This window comes from Ambystoma mexicanum, chromosome 1p (genome assembly GCF_040938575.1).
Source record: "Ambystoma mexicanum isolate Mex_15411 chromosome 1p, UKY_AmexF1_1, whole genome shotgun sequence".
NCBI lineage: Eukaryota > Metazoa > Chordata > Amphibia > Caudata > Ambystomatidae > Ambystoma > Ambystoma mexicanum.
In genome coordinates this window covers 1,145,888,806-1,145,911,463 of record NC_090921.1, presented here as the reverse complement: position 1 = coordinate 1,145,911,463, position 22,658 = coordinate 1,145,888,806, and the positions used below count along the sequence as shown (strand labels likewise).

The window sequence follows — 22,658 nt, the reverse complement described above, 5'->3', positions numbered from 1 at the left end:
TTGCCCAACCACTTGTCTGATGCAGAGTATGTTCTTCACAATCTGGACGTCCCAAGAACTAAAATGTCACCTTTAAGTAATTAAAGCCCTCAGATCCTGAGATAAACGTACAGTGGACCGAATCCACGCAGACAAGCTACCAAGGCATCATTGCCCGCTGGTTCATGCCATTCTTCAGTTTTACTCAGTTCAGGGCATTCCAGCTGCCAAGGGAGCCTGTGTCGCCTTTCAGAGACATGTGTTTCACATGATCATTTTGAAGCGGAGCTGGTCCTCTTTTTGCGGCTTTAATGCTGCAGACAACCTTTTCGCGGCACCATTACTTTGTATGGGAGCCTGTTGGAAATATGAAGTGGGGGCGGCAGGAAGCATTAAAAAAACATGAAAGGATGAGCACCGTTCCTCACAAAAAGGGGGTCATATAGGTAGGGGTCTCTTGTGTGGGGGAGGAGGAAAAAAACAAGGTTCACAGAGGTGCCTTCGCAAGAGCAAACTCCCAAAGGCGAGAAAGGGACGATACCAAAAAATTGGTTTGCATGGGGCTACGGAAGAGGAATTTGGGGAGAGGCCAAAAGAGAGTGTGAGAAGGTGTACAGCAGTGGCGCTGGAGGCACTAGAGAGGTGCGGAGGAGAAGAAGATGGTGGCGGCCGGATGGCAGACAGATGAGATGCAGTGGGCGCGAGTAAAAGGGGAACGGGGACATGTTCTGTTGAAAATTGATCGGTGGAAACATGACCCTGAACCTTTTGAAGGCTGCAACATGGACTATTCCTTGCTAAGCGCGAAAACAGTCTGAGGCACCCGTGGGGTGCATACATTGCAATGGCGACAAAGATGTGCGACAAAGATAAGGTTAATAGCCACCCATTATCATGAGCCAGCCAGCCAGCAGGGAACCTGAAACACTAAATGGCCACTGAAAAGCTACAAAACATTCTTTGTCAGGAAGGGGCTAATGTGGAGGAGCCAGTGTTAAGAGCTGATAACACTTCTGTATACCCCGAGGGAAGTGACGGCCGGAAAGGGCTGCAGCAAACAGTGCTTGTAAGGCGAGCGCTGCAAAGGGTGCATTTAAAGCGCCTGAATGACATTTATAATGAATGGGCCTCATTACGAGTCCGGCTGTAACCGAGGCGGTAAAACTGCCTGGTTACCACCGGACTCGTATTACCATTCCGCCTCCGTGATTCCCAGAATTACCGGGGCATTACCTCTCGTGATGGTGCCGGTGTTTCCTCGTCCGCCTGCAGGCGGGCACTGTTAAACCCTCCAGGTCAGACCTGGCAGGATTGACGCCTCCGCTTGCAGGAGTCGTGATCACCTGGTATGGAAACAACGGTGGCGGCAGGTTTACCACCACCGTTGTTTTCATACCGGGTGAGTTGTAATGAGGCCCAATGTATTGCCTTGCTGTGTAGGCGACAAGTGTTTCGTGTTTGTTGAGGGGAGAGGAGGAGCGCTCAGTTTCGTACGGCAGTTTAGAGGATTGTAAATTGGACAAATGGTGAGTTTCTTGCCTTTGCTACAATATCGCAGGTGAGTAATTTTATGACTGGGGCCGCACTGTGCAGAGAGCTGTGAATGATAAAGCAAGTTGAGGACTCGAGTTCAATAAGAGCGGTGTGACATTGAAACCGCTGTGGTCAATACGCATAATCCTTGGAATTACTGGCAGAAGCTGTGTCCTACCTTTGTTCTTTTTCCCTCTCTCCCTCCCACTCGAGCAAGCTAGTGAAGGCATTGTTATCGGAGGCTGAGGAATGGTGACTGGGGGGCTATAGAGCCTACGAGCCGTTCCTTGGTTTCCAGCAATTGGCCTCCATGATTGCATGTATGGTCTGTTTCACTATAGCCTGGGTCGTTCACCTGCCCTCTTTATCTTGTGTAGAAAATACTTCATCCTATTGAAATATACCTTAATACAGTGTCCTTTCATCCTGTGATCTCTGATCAAAGTATCTCTGTACTGAGACAGCTGGAAAGCTGTGACAGGAGAGCATTATCTATGCTATACAATCAATCATGGGTAGTAGACTCTGTGATTGGTTCTAAAGATTTGCATTGAAAGCAGGTGCATCACGGACCTTGCTGTGACTCAGCTCCTTACCTCTCTATAATTTGGGTATTTGAGGCTTTGAAATGGCGAATAAATAAAAAGGAAAACGGATAAACAATTTCCGCAACCAAAAGAAAGCCTCAACAAACAATGATGGGTATATCAAAGAGAATGTGGTCATGCCTGAGAATCAGAGCAATAAGGATGGGCGAAAAGAGGCAAATATTATACCAGACACCACAAGGAAAATGATGACCTACTTTCATACAGGCAACAAAAATAATAAAATGCAGGAGGGTGAGGACAACTCGGTTGGCATGAATAGTCAAGATACCTCACAGTTCACTGAAATAGATAACAATTCATTGCTAAATCTATGTTATTCGTTACACACCAGTATAGCAGCACAGGTGGTACCTCCCTTGCATATTGATTTGGTTACTCCATATACCCAGACAGAGTCGACTGTTGAACATCAAACAGTAGGGGAGGTCATGGAGCCCAGTATGAGACTGAGCACGTCACCACTGCTATTTGAAGACTCTGCTGTTGAGATCAGTCAAAGTGGAAACACCTCTACTGAATTAGTGACTGTGATCTCGACCATGCGATTTTCCATCAAGATATTACTCAAATTGGGTGGCACACTGATTGATGAAACAGACTTGCAAGGAGGGAAATTGAAGAAAATTAGACTCTATTCTGATAGAGATGAAGGCTAATGACGTGCAAATAAAACAGAGTGGAGGTGTCATGAACCATCGAACTCGCCCCTTCTGGGCCTCCTGGTCCCTGACACATCAGGGTTTACACTCCATAGTACTAATAACATGGCAGCAAGCAAAGAACGCTGCTCACCAGTTTTCACGTTCTATGCAGCGTGCTCTATAAGAAACCAACCCCCCGTGGCCCTCCGCGTCACAACGCTGCTGTTAGCTGTGACCGGACGTGTGCTCCGTACTCTCCCTTGTACTATTCTGCTGTTTCCTGGTTCCTGGATCCCCTTCTTCCAATTACCTTCCCTCCTTCTTGTCCAGCCTTTCCCGGAATCCCTGCACCGCTACCGCTTGCACCTCATCCCCTTTTCTGAATTCCTGGAGTTTCCCTTGATCCCGGACATCGAAGCTGAACGCAATCTGGAAGCTGAGGACGGCCGAGCGGGCTTGTATAAGACCCGAACCATACGAAAGAAGACTCCGCCTAAAGAACTCATCAGGCAATGAAAACAGGTGAGAAAGGGGGAAACCTGTGATAGATTGAGACACCACCTGACCGAAGTCGATATAGACATGGAGACGGCCATCCAGGATCTTATGCGCGGCATGCAAGAACTAACGACCGAAGTACAAAACTTGAAAGCTGAAAACGTGCGTTAAAACAATTGGCACAATCCCGTGACTCTGCCACAAAGGACAGTGTGCTATTGGGCGGCATTGTTGACAAATATGATGGCTCTGCAAAAAACCTCCGGGGATTCCTGGATTCTTGTTTGGTCCACTTTAGCTTTAAACCTTATTATTTCTCCACCCCCAGGGCTAAAGTGTGCTTTATTATTTCTCACCTTTCCGGAAATGCATTAGCCTGGGCCACACCATTAGTTAATTCTGGAGATGTCCTTTTGGATGATTATAATGGATTCATTCAAGCACTTAAAACCATGTTTGACCGCCCAGAACAGGTCTTTAGTGCTCAAGAATGTTTACTCGATTTCCAGCAAGGCTCTCAGGACATGCTCACCTATGTAACTCGATTCAAGCAACTGGCCAAAGAAGCGGGTTGGCCTTCTGAAGCTTGCTTCACTCTCTTTTGAAGAGGGCTAAATTAAGATATTAAGGATGAATTAGCCAGGGTGGCATGTCCTAGTTCTTACCAGGCACTTATGGATCTTGCTCTACAGATTGATTTTCGCATCCAGGAAAGGAAGGCAGAGAAAAGAAAAACCAAGTCACCCCTCCATAAGAATCCCTTAGAGACCCCCTCGAAATCCGAAGATTCTTCTATTCCTACAAGCGAACCCAAACCTATGCAACTAGGGGCCTTCCGTGGACCCATATCCCCCCAAGAAAGGTTGTGAAGGATCCATACTGGCTTATGCATGTACTGTGCCAAGGACAAGCATTTAGTCAGAGAATGTCCAATAGCCCCTACGTGGCATTCAGGAAACGCCAGCTCCCGATCCTAGATGGAGCTCAGTTACGGGAGAGAGATGCAGGCTCCACATCTACACCATCCTTGAACTCTCCTGGACAAAACTCTCTGGTAATTTTACAGGCCTTTCTATCACCATCTAAGAAGGAATCGTACCCCATTCTGGCACTAGTGGACTGTGGGGCCATGGGAATATTCATAGACCAAGAATGGGTCCTTAGACATTATATTCCCAACAAATCTCGGACTGTCTTGCAAACTGTAGAAGCAATTGATGGGAGACCTCTCTCCTCTGGACCCATAACACTTCAGACCAAGGAAATCGAGCTTGCAATAAACCATCATCGAGAAAAGATAAAGTTTGACATCACAAAATCTGCCCATTACCCAATGGTATTGGGAATGCCCTGGCTACAAAAACACAACCCATATATCAATTGGACAGCAGGTTCCCGGTTCCTAGGTTCTGAATTTTGCATGACTCATTGTCTACTCCTGGATCCCTTTCCGACACCATCAGAAGAACGTTCAACAACCCAGCAAGGTCCTCTCATGGTCTCTAACATTGTCCAGGTTCCTAAAGTCTACCAGGAATACGCCGATGTGTTCTCTTCTTCTATTGTCCAAGCCTTACCACCCCATAGGCCAGAGGACTGTGCTATAGAAACCGAACCTTCAGCTGTGATTCCCTTTGGAAGGATGTTCATTCTGTCTGAACCCGAGAAAAAGGCCCTTCGTGAATACCTAGATACTAACCTAGAAAACGGCACCATATGCCCATCCAAGTCTCCAGCTGGAGCTTCATTATTTTTTGCTCCTAAGAAAGACACCAAAGAGCTCAGACCTTGTCTTGATTATCGAGGTCTTAATCAGTGCACCCTTAAGGATCGTTATCCATTACCCTTGATCTCAGATATCCTGGAAGCCGTAAGAGGAGCCGGAATATTCACCAAATTGGATCTCAGGGGTGCCTATCATCTGATCCGTATTAGGGAAGGAGACGAATGGAAGACAGCCTTCAGAACACCCTTTGGTCATTATGGATACTTGGTCATGCCCTTTGGACTCTAATGCTCCGGCGATCTTCCAACGCTTTATGTATCGGGTATTTTCGGATATGCTATTTATTTTCGCCATCGTCTGGCGCCTGGACGATATTTTGATATTCTCTAAAGATCCTCTCAAGCATGAAGAACATGTTAAGGCAGTATTACAATGGCTACGTGAACACAAGCTTCTAGCAAAACCTGAGAAGTGCCTTTTTCATGTTTCCACTGTTCACTATCTAGGATTTGTCCTTAGCCCAGACGGCATAGGAATGGATCAATCCAAGGTTAAGGCCATACTATCCTGGCCTACTCCGACCACCGTAAAACAGATCCAGTCTTTCCTGGGCTTGGCCAATTTCTATCGGAAGTTCATACCATCCTTCTCCGAGATTGTTCAACCGATTATTGCCTTGTTGAAGAAAGATACTCCCTTTCATTGGACATCAGTCCAGGAAAAGGCTTTCCAACGCTTGAAAACAGAGTTTACACAAGCCCCCATCCTGGCTCAACCTGATATAAATTGACCATTCCTAGTGGAAACAGGCGCCTCTAACTATGCAGTCGGAGCAGTTCTGAAACAGGAACTTGATGACGGACTGGAACATCCCATTGCCTATCTTTCACGGTCATTGACCCCCAGTGAAAGTCATTACTCAGTTTTAGAAAAGGAACTGCTAGCCATCAGTCAAGCCTTCACCGAGTGGCGTCAGTTGCTTCTAGGAGCTAAACATCCTGTCCAGGTTCGCACGGACCATCGAAATTTCCAAGTATTACAGGCCCTGGAATGCAGGAACAGCCGTCAGGCCCGTTGGGCCTTCTTCTTTGCCCAATACCAGTTCCAGATTCACCATGTTCCTGGAACACAAAATATAAATCGCTGACGCCCTGTCTCGGCGTCCTGACTATGAACCTCCTGAAGACCGACCATTTCCTAAGATGTTTCCCCATACAATATTTGTAGCCCAAGCAACCAGTCTCCTAGATGAAGTCCGCATTCAAACTCAATCCTCTGAGCTCTGGAAGAACATCTCGAGCAAGAACCAGTGGAATTTGAAGACTAAGCATGGATACTTGTTCAAAGATAACGCCTTGGTCATCCCAACACAAAAACTACAGCAAAGGATAATAAACCTCTGTCACAATACCCTTTACTCCGGACATCGTGGTATTACCAATACCCTCCGACTAATTCAAAGGCAATTTTGGTGGCCCGGAATGAAAGCTGACGTACAACTGTACGTTCAGGCATGCTCTGTCTGTAATCAAAACAAACATGACAACAAAAGACCGGCGGGTCTATTGCAGCAACCTCCACTTCCAACAAGGCCTTGGGAATGTATAGCTACAGACTTCATTGTAGAATTACCACCTTCCAGGGGATACACAACCATCATGGTCACCATTGACTTGTTCACTCATATGGATCATTTTACACCTCTGTATAAACTGCCATCCTCGTCAGAACTTGCTGGAATTTTCCTGGAACACATATTCCGACTACATGGACTCCCTTCCAAGATCATATCGGACAGAGGGCCCCAATACATTTCTCAGTTCTGGAAACATCTTTGCCAAATACTAGGAATTCAACGCGCCCTCTCCTCAGGTTATCATCCCCGAACCAACTGAGTTACAGAGCGTGTAAATCAAACCTTTGAACAATATCTCTGTTGCTTCACCACCAGGTTCCAGGACGATTGGTCCCTTTTAATACCAGTGGCTGAATTCGCTTATAATAATTCGGACCATTCGGCCGTTAAGACCAGCCCTTTTTTCTGTAGCCAAGGATTCCACCCTTCGGTTCTACCTTCTGTCCTTCCACACCCTACACCAGTCCCCACAGTCGACTCCTGGATTGAAACACTCATTAATGTACAAAGAGAAGCCAAAGAACAATTGGAGAAGGCCAGGACCCAGACCAAACTGTATTCGGACTCCAAAAGAAGACCAAGTCCCACCTACACAATAGGGGATACAGTTTGGCTATCCTCGAAGCTGCTGCCACGGCATCTGCGACCAAATAAATTGGCTCCCTGGTATTATGGGCCATTCCCCATAAAGGAAACTATCAACCCAGTGGCCTTCCGACTCAAATGACCAGACTCCTGGAAGAAAATCCACCCGGTCTTTCATAAATCCTTAATGAAGCCATACGTCCAGACCTCTCGAACTAACCTCCGGCCTAACCCAGTGCTCGTCAATGACCAACTGGAGTACAAGGTCTCCAGGATTTGTGATTCTAGATATAGACGTGGCAAACTCCAGTACCTGGTGGAATGGAAAGGATATCCCCCCAGTGAACGCACTTGGGAACCTATCTCAAACTTAAATACCCCCAGGTTACTCAGAAGGTTCCATCTCATACACCCGGGCAAACCCGGTGGGACGGGTTTCCGGAGGGGGCATGCTGTCATGAACCATCGAACTCGCCCCTTCTGGGCCTCCTGGTCCCTGACACGTCGGAGTTTACACTCCATAGTACTACCAACATGGTAGCAAGCAAAGAACGCTGCTCACCAGTTTTCGCAGCGTGCTCTATAAGAAACCACACCCCTGCGGCCACGCGCATCTCAACGCTGCCGTTAGCTGTGACCGGACGTGTGCTCCATACTCTCCCTTGTACTATTCTGCTGTTTCCTGTTTCCTGGATCCCCTTCTTCCAATTACCTTCCCTCCTTCTTGTCCAGCCTTTCTCGGAATCCCTGCACCGCTACCGCTTGCACCTCATCCCCTTTTCTGAATTCCTGGAGTTTCCCTTGATCCCGGACATCGAAGCTGAATGCAATCTGGAAGCCGAGGACGGCCGAGCGGGCTTGTATAAGACACGAACCATACGAAAGAAGACTCTGCCTAAATAAGTAATCAGGCAATGAAAACAGGTGAGAAAGGGGGAAACCTGTGATAGGTGTTAGGGCTGAATTGTGACCTGGAATCGTAGTAATTGAGTCGCAGACAGTGCTTGTAAGTACAGGATATGACTCAGATAAATCCATCCAATATATGTGTCAAACAGCAACACCAATTAAAAGCACAGTAGAAACAAGTGGGAAATGAACCTATGGCGGAAAAGGTGGCACTCGCTGACCCATTTGTACCATCCCTAACATTGAGTAAAAAAGCCAAGAAAAAAGTCAACAGGAGGAAGAAGAGGGAAGTGAAAAGGGCTGGAATTGTAAGCAGTTGGCTCTTAAAAGATCAACACGAGAATGGTATGGGTGGGAAGTCAATGGTCACAGACTCCGAAATAAGCTCAAACACAGTTATTAAAAGGTGCTCTACCCCGGAGCCGAAGCAAAAATCAAAAGTGTCCAAAGGGAGATCACAAGGAAGTTATAAGACTGTTAGTGACTCAGACATTAATTGTGGACCTGTGGACTCAAATGTGATGGCAATAACCAGTGGGTATTCCAACAGACAAGATCAGCTAATAAATAGATTGGTGGTCCTTAATATCTGGCCACAGATACTGCTGGTAAGGGTTTTAAGTACGAACGATTTTGAGTTTGTTGAAATCATTGAGGAAGTCAAAATGAATATGTCCCTTCTGCATTGTACTTGTACAAAGGTAATTGCAGACCTTATCAGGTCATATTCAGCTGATTTCCTCAAACTTGGTTTCACAATAAATGCCAACCTTGCAGCAATTGTCAAGATAAAAATAAATACATGGGTTAAGAGCCCCTATCACGAAATAACCAAGTACAGAGTACTGATGTAAATGTGAAGAAACTAAATGACGGGGTGGGATTGGTTGGTGAAATTCATCCCACAAGTGTTGCAGAAACAAGACTGAATAGCATTCATGACATGGAATACTGGGGGCTTCCAACATCTGCTAGATCCTTACATCTGTTGGAGGCCAGTGATGTATTTATGTTATAAGCAAGCTGGACAATCTAATCATGGAAGGCTATGCTATCCACCAGAATAATGCCGGTTGAGGCTTAAGGGGTAGATCCTTTAGAGGGTTGGTTACTGGAGTGAGACATGGGGCCTCATTACAGCTCCGGCGGTAGCCGTGCCGGTAAAATTACGACCCCGGTGTTCCTGGAAGTCAGGCTCCGGAAAAATGTAAATCCCCATTCCCATTGAGTCCCACAGGACTCAATGGGAATGGGGATGACGGAACCCCTGGCACCGTTAATGATGGTGCCAGTGCTTCCCTGAAAGTCTGCGGGCGGGTGCCGTCCTGCCCGCCAGGTCAGACCTGGGGGGCAGGATGGCAGCCCCCCGCAGACTCGGATTGTGCCGGTCCGGTAACAATGGTGCCGGTAGTCTTACCGGCACCGTTGTTACCGGACCAGCATGCTCATAATAAGGCCTATGGTCTAATAAGTAATATCATTGAGCTACACCCTGAACAGAAAAAGTCCTTGCTATTGAACTAGTCTAAAACAGGTGGAGGACATAAAAGATTGCGGTTGATTAACATATATGACCCCTGTGGGGGTAGTAAGACTGATGATATCCATGTATGTGTCTTGAGATTGATAATGTCTTGGTGTGCGGTTGAAACTGATTCCATAGCGGAAGACTTAAACGCTTACTGTCAAGACACTGGTGAGATCGAGGCTAATGAATGGGTGAAGGCGAAAGGTAACTTGCTGCACTCTCATACAAATAGGTCTGGCAAAAAATGGTCCAAACTCCTCAGTGAATATGATCTTCTGATGTTGAACAGAAGAACCATGGGATACATACCTGGAGCATATACATGGTATTGAGAAACAAGGAGAACTACCCTGGATTACATATATTGTAAAGATAATCTTGTTCCTTCTGTGAGGGACCTCAGTGTACTACCTAATATTGAAAATAAACAGCTGAAGAAGTGCAGGTATTTCACTGGGCTGGCTCCTCCATAATGGGAGAGAGGGGTCCTCACCCATTATGGACGAGCCACCCCTGATGCTCCACTTTCACGGTTTAAATACATGTTACGGTGTGAAAAGTGCATGGCCATGTCCCTACACGGGCTAATAACCCACTAGCATGCAGGAAAAGGACTATGCTAATCACTATAGGAAGCAACCTGTATCCCAACATGCACATCTTCGTTATAGTCATAAGCAACCCACCATCTTCCCTTTGTATCAGATTGTGAGTAATAATAATTGGTGAATGTATCATCATCAGTGGTATTACAAAAATGAAATGAGGGCTAGGTATTCTTTAACTGGGAGTGGCTACTTTGTTTACCAACTTGAAGAGGTTGAAAGGCTTTGGTTCAAACCCCTGGTTCAGTGGGAATATGCAGATTTCTGTAGCAGGTGCAGAATCCGCTGAGCTTCTACTAAGAGGGAATGATGCATTTTCCAGTAGCTATAATTATCCTTTCTATGGCTCTGCTACTTCTGGAAGCAGTTATTGTATATGCTATAAAGTACTATTGTCAATAAAAATAAATGATACCGCAATTAGGACTTGAATGACCAAATGAAGTGTCCAACAATAATGCAAATTGCTGTTCCCCAGCCCTATTAGTTAATTGGTGTTGGCTTGACATTATTCCCCTGTTGACCAGTGTGTCTCTGCCCATTTCTAGGTTGTGTGTTGGTTGTTCTCATCCTTCTTAAACCTAGTTCCGCCAAACAAGTATCAGAGTATAATGGAGTTCTTTTCTGTCCTAACAGGTTAAACATTCCACTAAGGAGGCTGTGATTGTTGATCTCGGGTTGGCAAAGTTTATTAACTACACAGAAAGTGGCAGTCCCTTTTCCACCGGTTCAGATAGGGGTTTTCGTCAATACACTGCTCCAGAAGCCCGCACTGACCGGATTCGCTCAAGAAAATCTGATGTTTGGTCGATGGGGAAGGTGATCGCTGAAGTTATCTTGGAGCACGTTCTGACCTTGGAGTTTTGCACTGCTGTCAATGTTGGCAATATTCTCCACCATTCAAAGTATGCCAATATTATCTGCCAAATGCTGCACAATTTCCCAGACTCGCGAGTAACCATGGATCAGGTAGTTAAACATATTCAAAGCATGAACTACATGCCTGAGTATTTGGGACACGTTCCAAGGGCCAACACACCTGACCAACCCATAAATTGGATTCTAGCAGTTCCTGCAGTTTTAGGGTTTCTCATGATAGCCACTATGATGACCTTCGCAATTCTTTGAAATATTAGGTATTTGGATAATACTGACTGCAGTGCTCTTCAGACAGCACAATTGATCTGTTATCCAAAAAGAGAGAAATCCATGATTGTGCCTAATCACTGTGACAGTGACAAGCCATTGGGTTGCAAGCTTATTACGTTCCCCTTAGATCTGGATTACTACCAGAGGTGCTATGCCTAGATATGGCCAGCCCTGATATCCTCTGGTCTCCTGCCATTTGTATGTAGGGGATGATCCCACCATTTCATGCAGCCTCTTTCCCTGGCAATGTACACCAGCATTCTCAAATCCTATATCTTTACACATTATGCACTGCAGTTTCGCTACTTGCATACACCTACCTCTCTTTTGGATGTCTTTCCCAGTTATCCACCCAAACCAAGCCAGTGTTCCATTCTGATGAGTTCTTCCACGGAGTAACACAGTATGCCGATCACTGAAACATCCTTCATGTACTTAGAGCAGTGGAACAGTCCTTAGCGAACACCAATATGGGGCAACCATATTGGCTTTGTTCACGGATTTCTAGTTTCATTCACTGTAATTTCAGTTTCTTTAAGCTTGTTTGCCAGGTTTAAGCTCTTTTTGCCAGGAGCTCTTGTGAGATGGTGCCAGGCTTCCTTCTCTGGTTCCTTCTCTGGTTACTGACTCCCCACTTTCTGTATTTTGTTAAATGTTATATAGCGCTTTAATCCAAAGCTTAGTTCCCTCCCTCACCTCACCTCACCCATTTGGGGATGCCCCATCTCATCCTACAATGGCTTGTGATGATTTTCCCCACCTCTTGCCCTTGTTCCCTGGCTGTTCCTGATTGCCTCCACCCCCTCATAGGACTCCCTCTCTCTCCCCAATCCCTTCTGTATGCTAGTCTTGTGATGCTCAACTTGTCTAAACAAGTATTTCCCTCTGGTTTTTAGTTCCTTTTGCCCCCAACACGCCTTCATATTGTAAAGCACCCAGAAAATTGAATGTTATCGTATGCAATGTCTTACATAAAGGCTTTTGTCAAAAATGTGTTTTTCTGCTTCCTCCAATAAATACAAATATAAAGCATTTGTGCTTGTCCTTTTTCTGCTGGCTATTACAGGCTCCTTTTCTGGAGGCGAGCCCATCTAGAATCAAAATGTAACTGTTGCATCTTAATCGAACTCTAGTACACAATGATTTTACCCAGAACCCACCTTTAACAGTGCATATGTATATAACACATGCTTTCAAATTCTTAAAGCCCAAATCATTGTAAATTACAGATGTGGAAATGCTTTCAACTCGATGATACTCATTTGTTTGACCACCAAAGGATGATCGGCCTAAAATTGAACACTGCCTGTAAAAAAATAGTTAACTTTGCACATCACAGCCCCTCAGGCTACTGTAGGCTGTGTTTACGTGTAGATGTTGTGGGGGAATAGCCTCTCACCAGATTTCAAGACAAAATAAATAGCACAATACAGTTAGGCCAACTGCAATTATTAATTAGTAAGATACTGTAACCCACCACATGCACCTCACATCTTCGTAATTGAAGTTGTATCACTTCAAAACGTTTTAACAAAGTCCAGAAAACCTGCACCACGTTTCACTCTGAGCTATCAGGCTTCTGGGTTAAAGTTGTTTTCAATTATAATGTAAAATATTTGCTTACATAGTTAGTTTTAACAAATTACAAAGAAATGTTTGATTTTCATTAAATGCCAGTGTCAGGTTTGAGGGATGGGAGGGCTGGGAAAACTTGACTCACAGGCTACTATTGGTCATAGAGATACATTTCATAATGTAGTCTATTTTGTATAAACGAAACCCATTTTTAATAAACAAAGTACATTATCGTTCACCTGAAATGTATTCTAAATGGAACACACATTTAATAAACAAAGTTTATTGTGCATTAATGTTTACTTTTATAATATGCCTTTCCCAAGTGTTATACACATGGGGCCTCATTACGAGTGAGCCGGTCCGGATTTAATGGTGCTGGTAAAATCGTACCGGCACCGTTTTCCGGACCGGCTAACTCCGAGTTATGTGGTTGTGTGGTGTTACACCCACCAGGTCTGACCAGGCGGGCGTAACGCCACCGGCCGCACACGGATGTGGAAACACAGGCACCATTACCGCATGGTGCTGGTGTTTCCACTGCCCCCATTCCCATGGGGAGTAACGTAATGCCGTCTGTGGAATTACCGAACCACCGGGGCTGTAATGCCCCAGTGATTCCGGCAAGTTCGGAGCCGGTAAATCACCACGAATCCGGCAGCAGTCTGCCGGTTTTACCGGCACTGCTACTGCCGGACTCGTAATGAGGCCCATGGTGCAGGATTCATGTTCAAATCTTGCATTGTGTTCGCTCTTTAATGAATCATTTCAGAAACATTGTCATTGATGAGCATGTGCAAATTAAACTTTGTGTTCTTTTGCAAATGTGAATGGAAAGTGAACTATATTGCGAGTGATGTAAATTATATATGTTAAATTAACTTATAGACTGCTGAAGTGAAGGATAAGCTAAACCATTGCCTTGAGTTCTGTGGCACTTGTCCCTTCAAGAGGGAAAACCTAATTTAGATCTAGTAGTGGCTTTGAAGCCCTGTTGCCAAGGCAAAGGGTAGTTCCCATGTCCAGAGGTCAGAAATCTGCCAGCGCAAGGCTTCCCACTAATGAATAATATCCATTAAAGCTGAACTGAACACACAGATGACATTAAGAGCAGGGGCCAGACCCTCAAAACATTTATTTGTGCAGGATATGAGATGCTAAGGCCAATTGGCAGCTGAATGGGCACATCTTAAATGCGCACATTCAGATGCCTTTTGTCTCTCTTTTGCATATTTGTGCATATGAGAGAGGGTTTTTACATATTTTGTAAGTGCATCCCGAATTCACAAACAGGATGCACTTTTTAAATGCGCAGAAATGAGGCACGTTACCCTGCACCTGTTGGGAACAGGCGTAGGAGGACCTGCAAATCATGACATGGCCATCATCCATGACCCTGTCATGCTTTCTTTTAAGAGTGACAACTGCAGTTTAAACCCTGGTGGTCACAATTGCATTTCTAACCCCCAAACAGGGATAGAAATATTTTTTTTGCTCTCTTTCCCAGTGACAGGCTCTGTCATCTGCACTCCCAGCAACCACGTGGTTGCTGGGAGCGATTGATACATTAGTGTCGGAACACTATTGTATGCAAGGTGGCTGGCCAGTGCATCTTTGCAGTAGTGCGTAGCCCCCCTGAAATGCAGAGGTCCACTTTGAGAATAAGGGGGCCTGTTCCTTTTTACAATTTATGTAAATGAAAAAAGCGCATCCTCTATTCTTTTATCATTTGTGCTCATTTTTGAGAATTTGGCCCCAAATGTTTATCTTTGAAAAATCGAGCAAAATGCATCCAAATGCACTCTACCAGCCACACATATGCAGTGGAGGAGAGGTTTTAGAACTGCAACAGTTTTCATAGATGAGCCGGGTTTTCAGAACACAAAGGATCAAAGAATTCAGTTCCAGACAAATTTGGCCTTTTTGAAATGGCTCAGTAATTCAGATTTTCCATACATACGTTACAGAAAGTCATAATTCTATTTAAAGTGGTATTGATTGGATGAGCTTACAAATGTCGGTGCGCCACAAAATAAAGAGATGATAACATCTTGAAGTCGTTTTTTAGATTCCTTTTAATTGAAAGTTTTAAAGTTGTGGCCTTTGTGGATGGCGCGTGTTTCGGCAGGTTTACATTGCCTTTTTCAAATCCAAGCTAAATATACATGTAACATAAATGAGAAAAAGAAAATAGAGGTAAATGAAAAAATGAAAAAAACACATATTAGGTCACTCTTGAAAAGCATTTAAAATGTTCAGCTAACATATCAGACTGGGTACAAATAAAGTGCTCTTATCATCTTTTTCTCATTTATGTTAAATGTATATTTAGCATGGATTTGAAAAAGGCAATGTAAACCTGCCAAAACACGTGTCATCCACAAAGGCTACAACTTTAAAACTTTAAATTAAAAGGAATCTAAAAAACTACATCAAGATGTTATCATCTCTTTATTTTGCGGCGCACCGACATTTGTAAGCTCATCCAATCAATACCACTTTGAACAAACGGAGTTGAGGGTCTCTGTGTCTCCGTAGTAGCTTACTCTGATGCGACGATTGATCTAAATATACATCTTTTACAACTAAATATCCAAAATATAAAAGCGCAACTTGTATCAGGTCGCGAAGTACTACCTTTCAAGGTGTCAACAAAAAAGTCCCTCATCAGTTACTCATAATTCTATTTAAGATACGGAGGCGGAGGATTATGCTTTCTCATAACTTTACTGTTCAAGCAGTATCATAAAAACACAATAACAATAACACAGAAAACGTGTAAACTACAAGTCCCAACAGTCTTTCTGTAGTTTTTCTGTTATTGAACTAAACATGTAGCTTAATAGCCAATCACTATTTTAGTAGTCCATCCCTATATATTGAAGGCAAGCGTCCCCAAACAGCACGATCCTCCCCGCAATGAGAGACAATGAAGGACTCTCCCAAAATGGGAATAAGGCCAAGACAGAGTGCGGGTGAGCGTAAATGGGAGTTTATCAATCAGAATAGGGCATGCAAAGAACTCTGCAAACTCCGAGAGCGCTCTGTCTGACAATAGCAAAGACAGGCGTATATATTTACAAAAAACGTCATAAGAACCTACACACTATAGGGGGCACAAGTTCAATGGGATTGGGTGGCGACGACTAACTATAGGTGCTGCTGCGATGTGGTTGGCTTTGGCTGGAAGACGTCACTGGTCAGCCTCGTGGGTTGGGCTGGGCCTGGCAGGTCGGCTGAGTTCATCCGGACGGTGTTGTTGTGCCATTGTGGCCAGTGTCAGAGATGAATGTCTTTTCCTGACTTGGTTGCCCTATGCCATGCACACCGCAGTCATTCAGTCATTTCAATATTATTTTCTTCAGTAAATCTTCAAATAGGTTATACTACAGGTTAATGCAACACAGGAGGAATGTACCTTGTGAGGGGTCTGGGGGTAATACGTCAGGACATGGTTACCAGTGTCCTGTTGACCGGGGCCATAGGTCGAGGGGCTAAGCTTCAGGGCCTGGGACGGGCGGTACAGGTCTTCCTGCCTTGTTAGAAGTTGTTATGGATGTTTCGCTGTGTGTTGTCAAAGTGTTGGGTGTCCTGATTGCACAGGGCCATAAGTCTGAGATGGTCCGGTGGGTTGTGGGGTTTACGAGGGGGCGCGTGTGTTCAGGCAGAGGTTTACTGCTGAGCTGTAAATAATGCAGGTGGCGGGCCGCGGCCTTGGGTGCTACAGAGGGGATTACAAATCTTTGAAGCGGCTCCAGTCTGGTTGGGGGAGGTAAAGCAGTGCGGCGCGGCCTCTGTTCTCATGCCTTGGCAGCCTTCGCAGGGTGGGAGGGGGAATGGCCTTGCACGTATTTCACAAAGGTATCTCCCTCGTGTGTTGCCGATTTTAGGTAAAGACATCACAAACATTTGAACACTCTATAATACTTATTCAAATCAATACAAAACATGCATTTAAACTTTGCTGGATGTGTCTCAATTATACCCAGTCTGAGCACCTTATTCATACATTATGTTTTAACAACTACAGTATTTAGTTATATGCATATATATTTGCAGTAAGTGAGGTAGAATTAGGATTGGTGGAGTACATAGAAAGTAACCCGCCACTGTTCGTGACGGTGGTGGCACATGTGGGGCCTAGACATGCACACATGACAAGCGCCTTCTCGTGCATCCTTCACATAAGCCCTCTGTATGGTTACATTCGTCTTCTCGTGTCCTCTAGCAGCATTAGTTCAGTTATGGCGCAAGCCCATAGAGTGTAAGTTTCCCAGTGATACACGTAACAAATAGATCCCTGGTGCGTTCCTTTGTTATTAGCACCCAACTGCAATGGTGTGGGCTCGCCATCGCTTATATCATGGAAGCATGCTTTCTTATGTTTATACATTTTACAGGCTTTTGTAATATAAGGGATTTTGTGGAAGAAAGCATACTTTGCGAGTGGTCTTGACATTAATATATAAAGACTGTTTGCCATCTGATGACCATTTTACTGTTCTTTTCATTTCCCTGGCCTGCTGGCCGGGTCATGCTGGGAGCGATGATGCACTGCGGGAGGTGAACTGATACAATGTTAGTGTATTACGCTAGCTCATGTCCGTCTTGTTCGTGGGAACGTGCTCACAGCGGATCTGCCAGGGTGCTGCGGCGACAGGGATGACTGAGACTCTCCAAGGGTGGGGGCCGCGCTACAGTGCGCTGAGCTCACACCATCTTTGCCAGACAAAATGGTTTCTGGGCCTAGCTAAATTTTAATACACGTGGACAATCAATATGTGTGGGCAAACAATACGTGTGGGCAATGTCTCCAGCGGGTGAACCCTCCATCACCTGGGCCCGGGTGGCATGAGGGGACGCCCAATGAGCTATAGCCCTCACCTGGGGAGAAGAGGCAGGCGAGGGGGGTCTCCTGGACCAGTCCTCCCCTACATTTCCCCCCCTTTCGTTACTTAAGTAACAAATTCTTTAAATCTTCTATCCTCCTACATTCTGCTTCGTCCATCACTGCCTCATCCGATGCGGGAGTTCCTTTGATGGGCATCCATGCTCTGCACACCCCCCTTAAGCTCTCACCTCTCCTGGCGTATTCATCTGGAGTACACGTTAGATATATACATCCACCATCTCCTTCCAAATCTACCCAAACTTCCTCGTACCATTCTAGTATACGGGGCTCTTTGATGGTGGTGTGCCACAACTTATCTACAATATCCTTATCGTGGTACATAGGCACCAGTTGGTACCTGGGTGTGTTATCTATCCCTGTTTGTACTTGTGCTTCTTGCATCGTTTTTATTGTACCGTGTGAGTTGCCCACTGTCACCATCATCATTGCACCATTTGGTACTGCGTTAGCACAAACTCGAAGACCCACCTGGCACAGGCAAAAAATTAAAAGGAGGAACACCACAGCTGGCATCAAAAATTTCACAGTTATTCCAAGCCATGAGGGGACCCAGGAGAAGATGTTATCGAACCATGTACTGTCTTCTGCTCCACCTTCCATTTTCATTTTTTCTCCTAGGTTGTGGACTGCTTCGATCACATGGGACAGGGAGCCGTTCTCTGCGTCTTCAGAGGGTACGAAAGTGCAGCAGGCACTTCCTATTTTTCGGCAAACACCGCCGTCCATCGCCGTCAACAGGTCCAGGACATACCTGTTTTGCATGGTCATCAGTCGTAAAGCTCTTAGTTCCACTTTTATTATGTTGAACCCTTCTTCAGTGTCGTTTGCCAGTTGAATCAATTCCCAGCGGGTTATCTGGAGCCATTTTGCGTTTGCCCTTGCTTGGACACTTGAGACGAGCGAGGCAAAAAATGTTTCTGCTGAGCTGAATAATCGATATTTGTCTGGGATCTGAGCCAGTAGTTCTGATGATGCCTTTGATATGTAATTTGATGCTCGTCTGTTACGGGTCAGCACCTCTCCCTTGCTTCCGGAAGACAGGACATACATTTGTGACTCTGCAGTTGGTTGAGCCACGCTCTGTTGCATGCGTTCCTGTGTCCGTTTGCTCCCATCGATGTGGCTTTCTGGTATCACCATTAGGGCTGAGTGCAGAGTGGCCATTGAGCAGCTGCCACTCCATGACGGGGGGAGGTGTAGGTATGCCTGGTTGCCGCATACCCAGTACGTGTCCATAAGGGCCGCAGTCCCTTTTCTTAGATCTGGGATGGTGAGGGTCTTGTTACAGCTCTTGTTTGTTCCCATGGAGGTCCTCCCTTCTCCTTTAAAACACAGTTCATAGTCCATTTGGCTCTGTAGTTTGAAAGGTTTTTCGATGGCGGTTACCCAAGTTAGTTTTGAAATGTGTTCTTTCCATACTGGTGTACATGTTTCTTCTATCCACTGCAATTTCTCCGGTGCCACACCTCTCAGTGCTTCCGCTTTGCACACTACTTCTTCATCCTTCCGCTTGTTATCAGAAAAAAGTGTCCCTTCAATTACAAAAAATGGTTCTTTCAGACATACCACCCCTGCCGTTTTTGGGTAGCACGTTTTCTCGTTCTGCAGCATTTGAAAAGTCACTTCATGTGCCTGGAAGGTGTTCTTAATCCTGCATAACGCGAGATGAAGGAGACATTGGGCATCTATAATTGGCAACTCTTTGGGTAACAATACTTTGGGTGTACCTGATGCGTGAGGGATGAGGGAGCAGACATAACAACTCTCGTTTGTTGTTTGTTTAGCTGTGGCACTCATATCTGCATACCACTTATTTGTTTGGTGGGGGTGTCGTGGGTTTTCCATCTTATCTAGACCTAGCCCATAGTACTCATCATACTTCCTCCTCCCTGCTTCCCTCTTCCGTCTGTTGTTCTTGTTCCTCATGTACTTCCCAACTCCCTGGGCACGGGACAAACTAGACCCCCCTTTCTCATTCCCGCCCCCCTTGGCCCATGCATCATATAATATTTCGTGTATTGCTAGTAGCTTTTCCTCTTCCTTCCTGACGTTATCTGGCAGGTTGTTGTTTAGTATGGGGGCAGGCTGGCTGGTGGGGGTGTTATACAACCATGATATGGCAGCCGGGTTTCGGTCATTTAAACTGTGGGCATTGTAATTAGATACCCCTGGTGGAGACATTGTGTTGTTCTGCATTCCACCTTGTGGCTTTTTTCTTTGTACGATGACAGCACTGGATGGTGTGGTATGATACCCCCATACAAGTTTAGTTCCGTCCCATATCAAAAAATCACCTTCCCTTGTATTGGCCCTTGTAGTTGTATTGGGCCTAGTAGTGCTGTTAATCCCTCCCCCCTCGTTCATCTCGATAGAGATGAACGCTACAAACCAATATGTAACCAGGCCAAACATTAGCATAAAAAACAATGTGATGCATACAGATAATCCACACTCATACGAATATCTGCATCTCTCATGTACTCATTCTCTCATTCTACTAATTCTATCCGTTGCAGGCTGCCCGTTAGATGCCATGGAAGCTCCTGTTTGAGATATAAAAGTGCATTAAGTGCATGCATGTAAACATTTTGCTAGCACCATCAGTGCCAATATATATTTGACGGGGAATGGAAGCGGGTGGGGATGCGGGGAGGGGTATTCACAGACAAGGGTGTATACAGGCCATAATTTGGTCATTCCATTAATTATATACAACTCAACAAGATAAAAGAGAGAACACATTTTTTTTTTTTTTTTTTTTTAAATATCCTTATCAGTTATTCTCCCATTCAAGTCCAGTACCAACGCACACACACAAGTTCATATTCAGACATTCTGCTCAGTTGCATCGTTTGCTGTTGTCTGTGCCTCCTCATCTATCTCCTCTTGTACATTGCTATATGCCTTCCGTACATCGGTCAAGTGCACCCAGTACCTCAAGCCCTTCACCTTCACTGCCGTGGGCGTGCAAAATTTTACCTCGTATGGGCCATGGAATCGTGGTGCATTCCACCGACGCACAAAGCTTCTGACATAAATTGAGTCGCCTGGCATCAGCTGTAGCTGTTGCTCTGGCTCCGTGACAGATCCTGTTACGTTTCCCTCTTCTCTAGTGAAGGGTGGGGAGAGTTGCTTTGATATCACGCGCGCTGCCCTTGTCAATTTCCTTAAATAGTCTGTGAACTCATCTCCCAATATTGCGGCGCTTCTGTGAGCATCTGAGTGTTCGCGCAGTGGAGAGTGTGCTGTGTTCATTCGTCTCCCAGTCACGATCTCGTGCGGGGACAAATGGTGGTCTTTGCTTGGCTGATTTCTCAATTCAAATAGCGCAAGGGGTAGACAGTAAATCCAATTCTTCTTCAATGAAAAGCATAGTTTTGATAACCTGCCCTTTAATAGTCCGTTCATCTTTTCCACTACGCCATTACTTTGAGGATGATAAATCGAACACAATTTATGTTTTATTCCCAATAATGTAGTTACTTCCTTGAAAAGCTCATTCACAAAATGAGTGCCGTTGTCTGAGCGAATCACGTCACAAATTCCCCAGCGCGGGAACACTTCCCTTACTAGGAACTTGGCGGCGCTTTTGGCATCAGGTCGCGCACAGGGTCCTGCTTCCACCCACCTTGAAAATGGGCACACAACCACGATCATGTACCGAGCGCCATTACACCTTTCCCCCATGTCTGCGTAATCTATATGCAGTTCTCTGAATGGGCCAATGGGTTTAGGAATTGTTCCCCGGAGAGTACGTAATGTCATTCCTGAATTGTATATTTGGCATGTTGTACATTCCATTGCCAATCGAGACACATGCTCCTGGAGACAGGGCACGAACTATTCTTCCTGTATTTCTGCTGCGATGTGCTGTTTGGTGTTATGTGCAGGGAAGTGTAGCTGTTGAAATGCAATTTCTAGTAACTGTATTGGCATTACCACTTTCCCTGAGTTATTTTGCCGCCACAGCAGGTCTGTTCCCGACTTGCTGCACCCCCGGTTTGTCCACATCAATTTTTCCTCTGCACTAGCTCCTTCCTGCAATTCTAGTATTTGTGATACGGGCATCATGTTGTATCCTTCTGGGGGCTCTTCGTCTCTCTTGTGCTTAAGCATGTACTCACCTGTGTCATATTTCTGAAAATAGGAAGCCTCCTTGGCGGCAGCGTCCGCTGCCGCGTTCCCCAAAGACACAACATCTGTGTTGGATGTATGTGCTTGGCACTTTACTATTGCTACTGCAGTAGGGTTTTGTAGGGCCTCAATTAGCTCTTTCAACAATTCTGCATGCTGTACTGGTGTTCCGTCTGCCCGTCTAAATCCCCTACGCCCCCATCTTGCTAGACCTCCATGTACTGTCGTCGTCATGTAAGCTGAGTCTGTGTATATTGTCACTGCACAACCCTTTGCTGCATGTAGTGCTTCTATGAGCGCAATCAGTTCTGCTGCCTGTGCGGAGTAATGTGATGGGAGGCGGTATTGTACTAGTGTTTCATACTCACCATCTTCTAACCTCACTACTGCCATGCCAACGTGTTTTTCTCCCGTGTCCACGTCAATTGATGCTGACCCATCCACAAAGTACACTTCCCCCTCGCTTAGAGCGTTCTCACACACCACTGTGTCCTCCCCTCTTTCACCTGTGTAAGTTGCGCAATCGTGGTTCTGCATGTCCTCTAGTGTGCACGCTTCTGTAATGAATGTGGCGGGGTTCACTGTCTTGCATCTCACTATATGGATGTTGGCGCTGGACAATATAATCTCGTAGGCT

At 45.4% G+C, this 22,658-nt stretch overlaps 1 protein-coding gene and 1 long non-coding RNA gene across 6 annotated transcripts in view; both read left to right on the top strand.

Moving 5' to 3' along the window:
- The window catches only part of LOC138450108 (uncharacterized), an 81,370-nt gene extending 68,938 nt beyond the window's left edge, over positions 1-12,432 (top strand). The window contains exon 2 of the long non-coding RNA XR_011260179.1: positions 10,888-12,432. This is a non-coding gene — a long non-coding RNA (uncharacterized lncRNA). The remainder of the gene's footprint in view (positions 1-10,887) is intronic.
- Positions 1-22,658, top strand: part of LOC138450042 (calcium-dependent protein kinase 5-like) — a 599,861-nt gene that overhangs the window by 307,039 nt on the left and 270,164 nt on the right. The window lies entirely within an intron of this gene.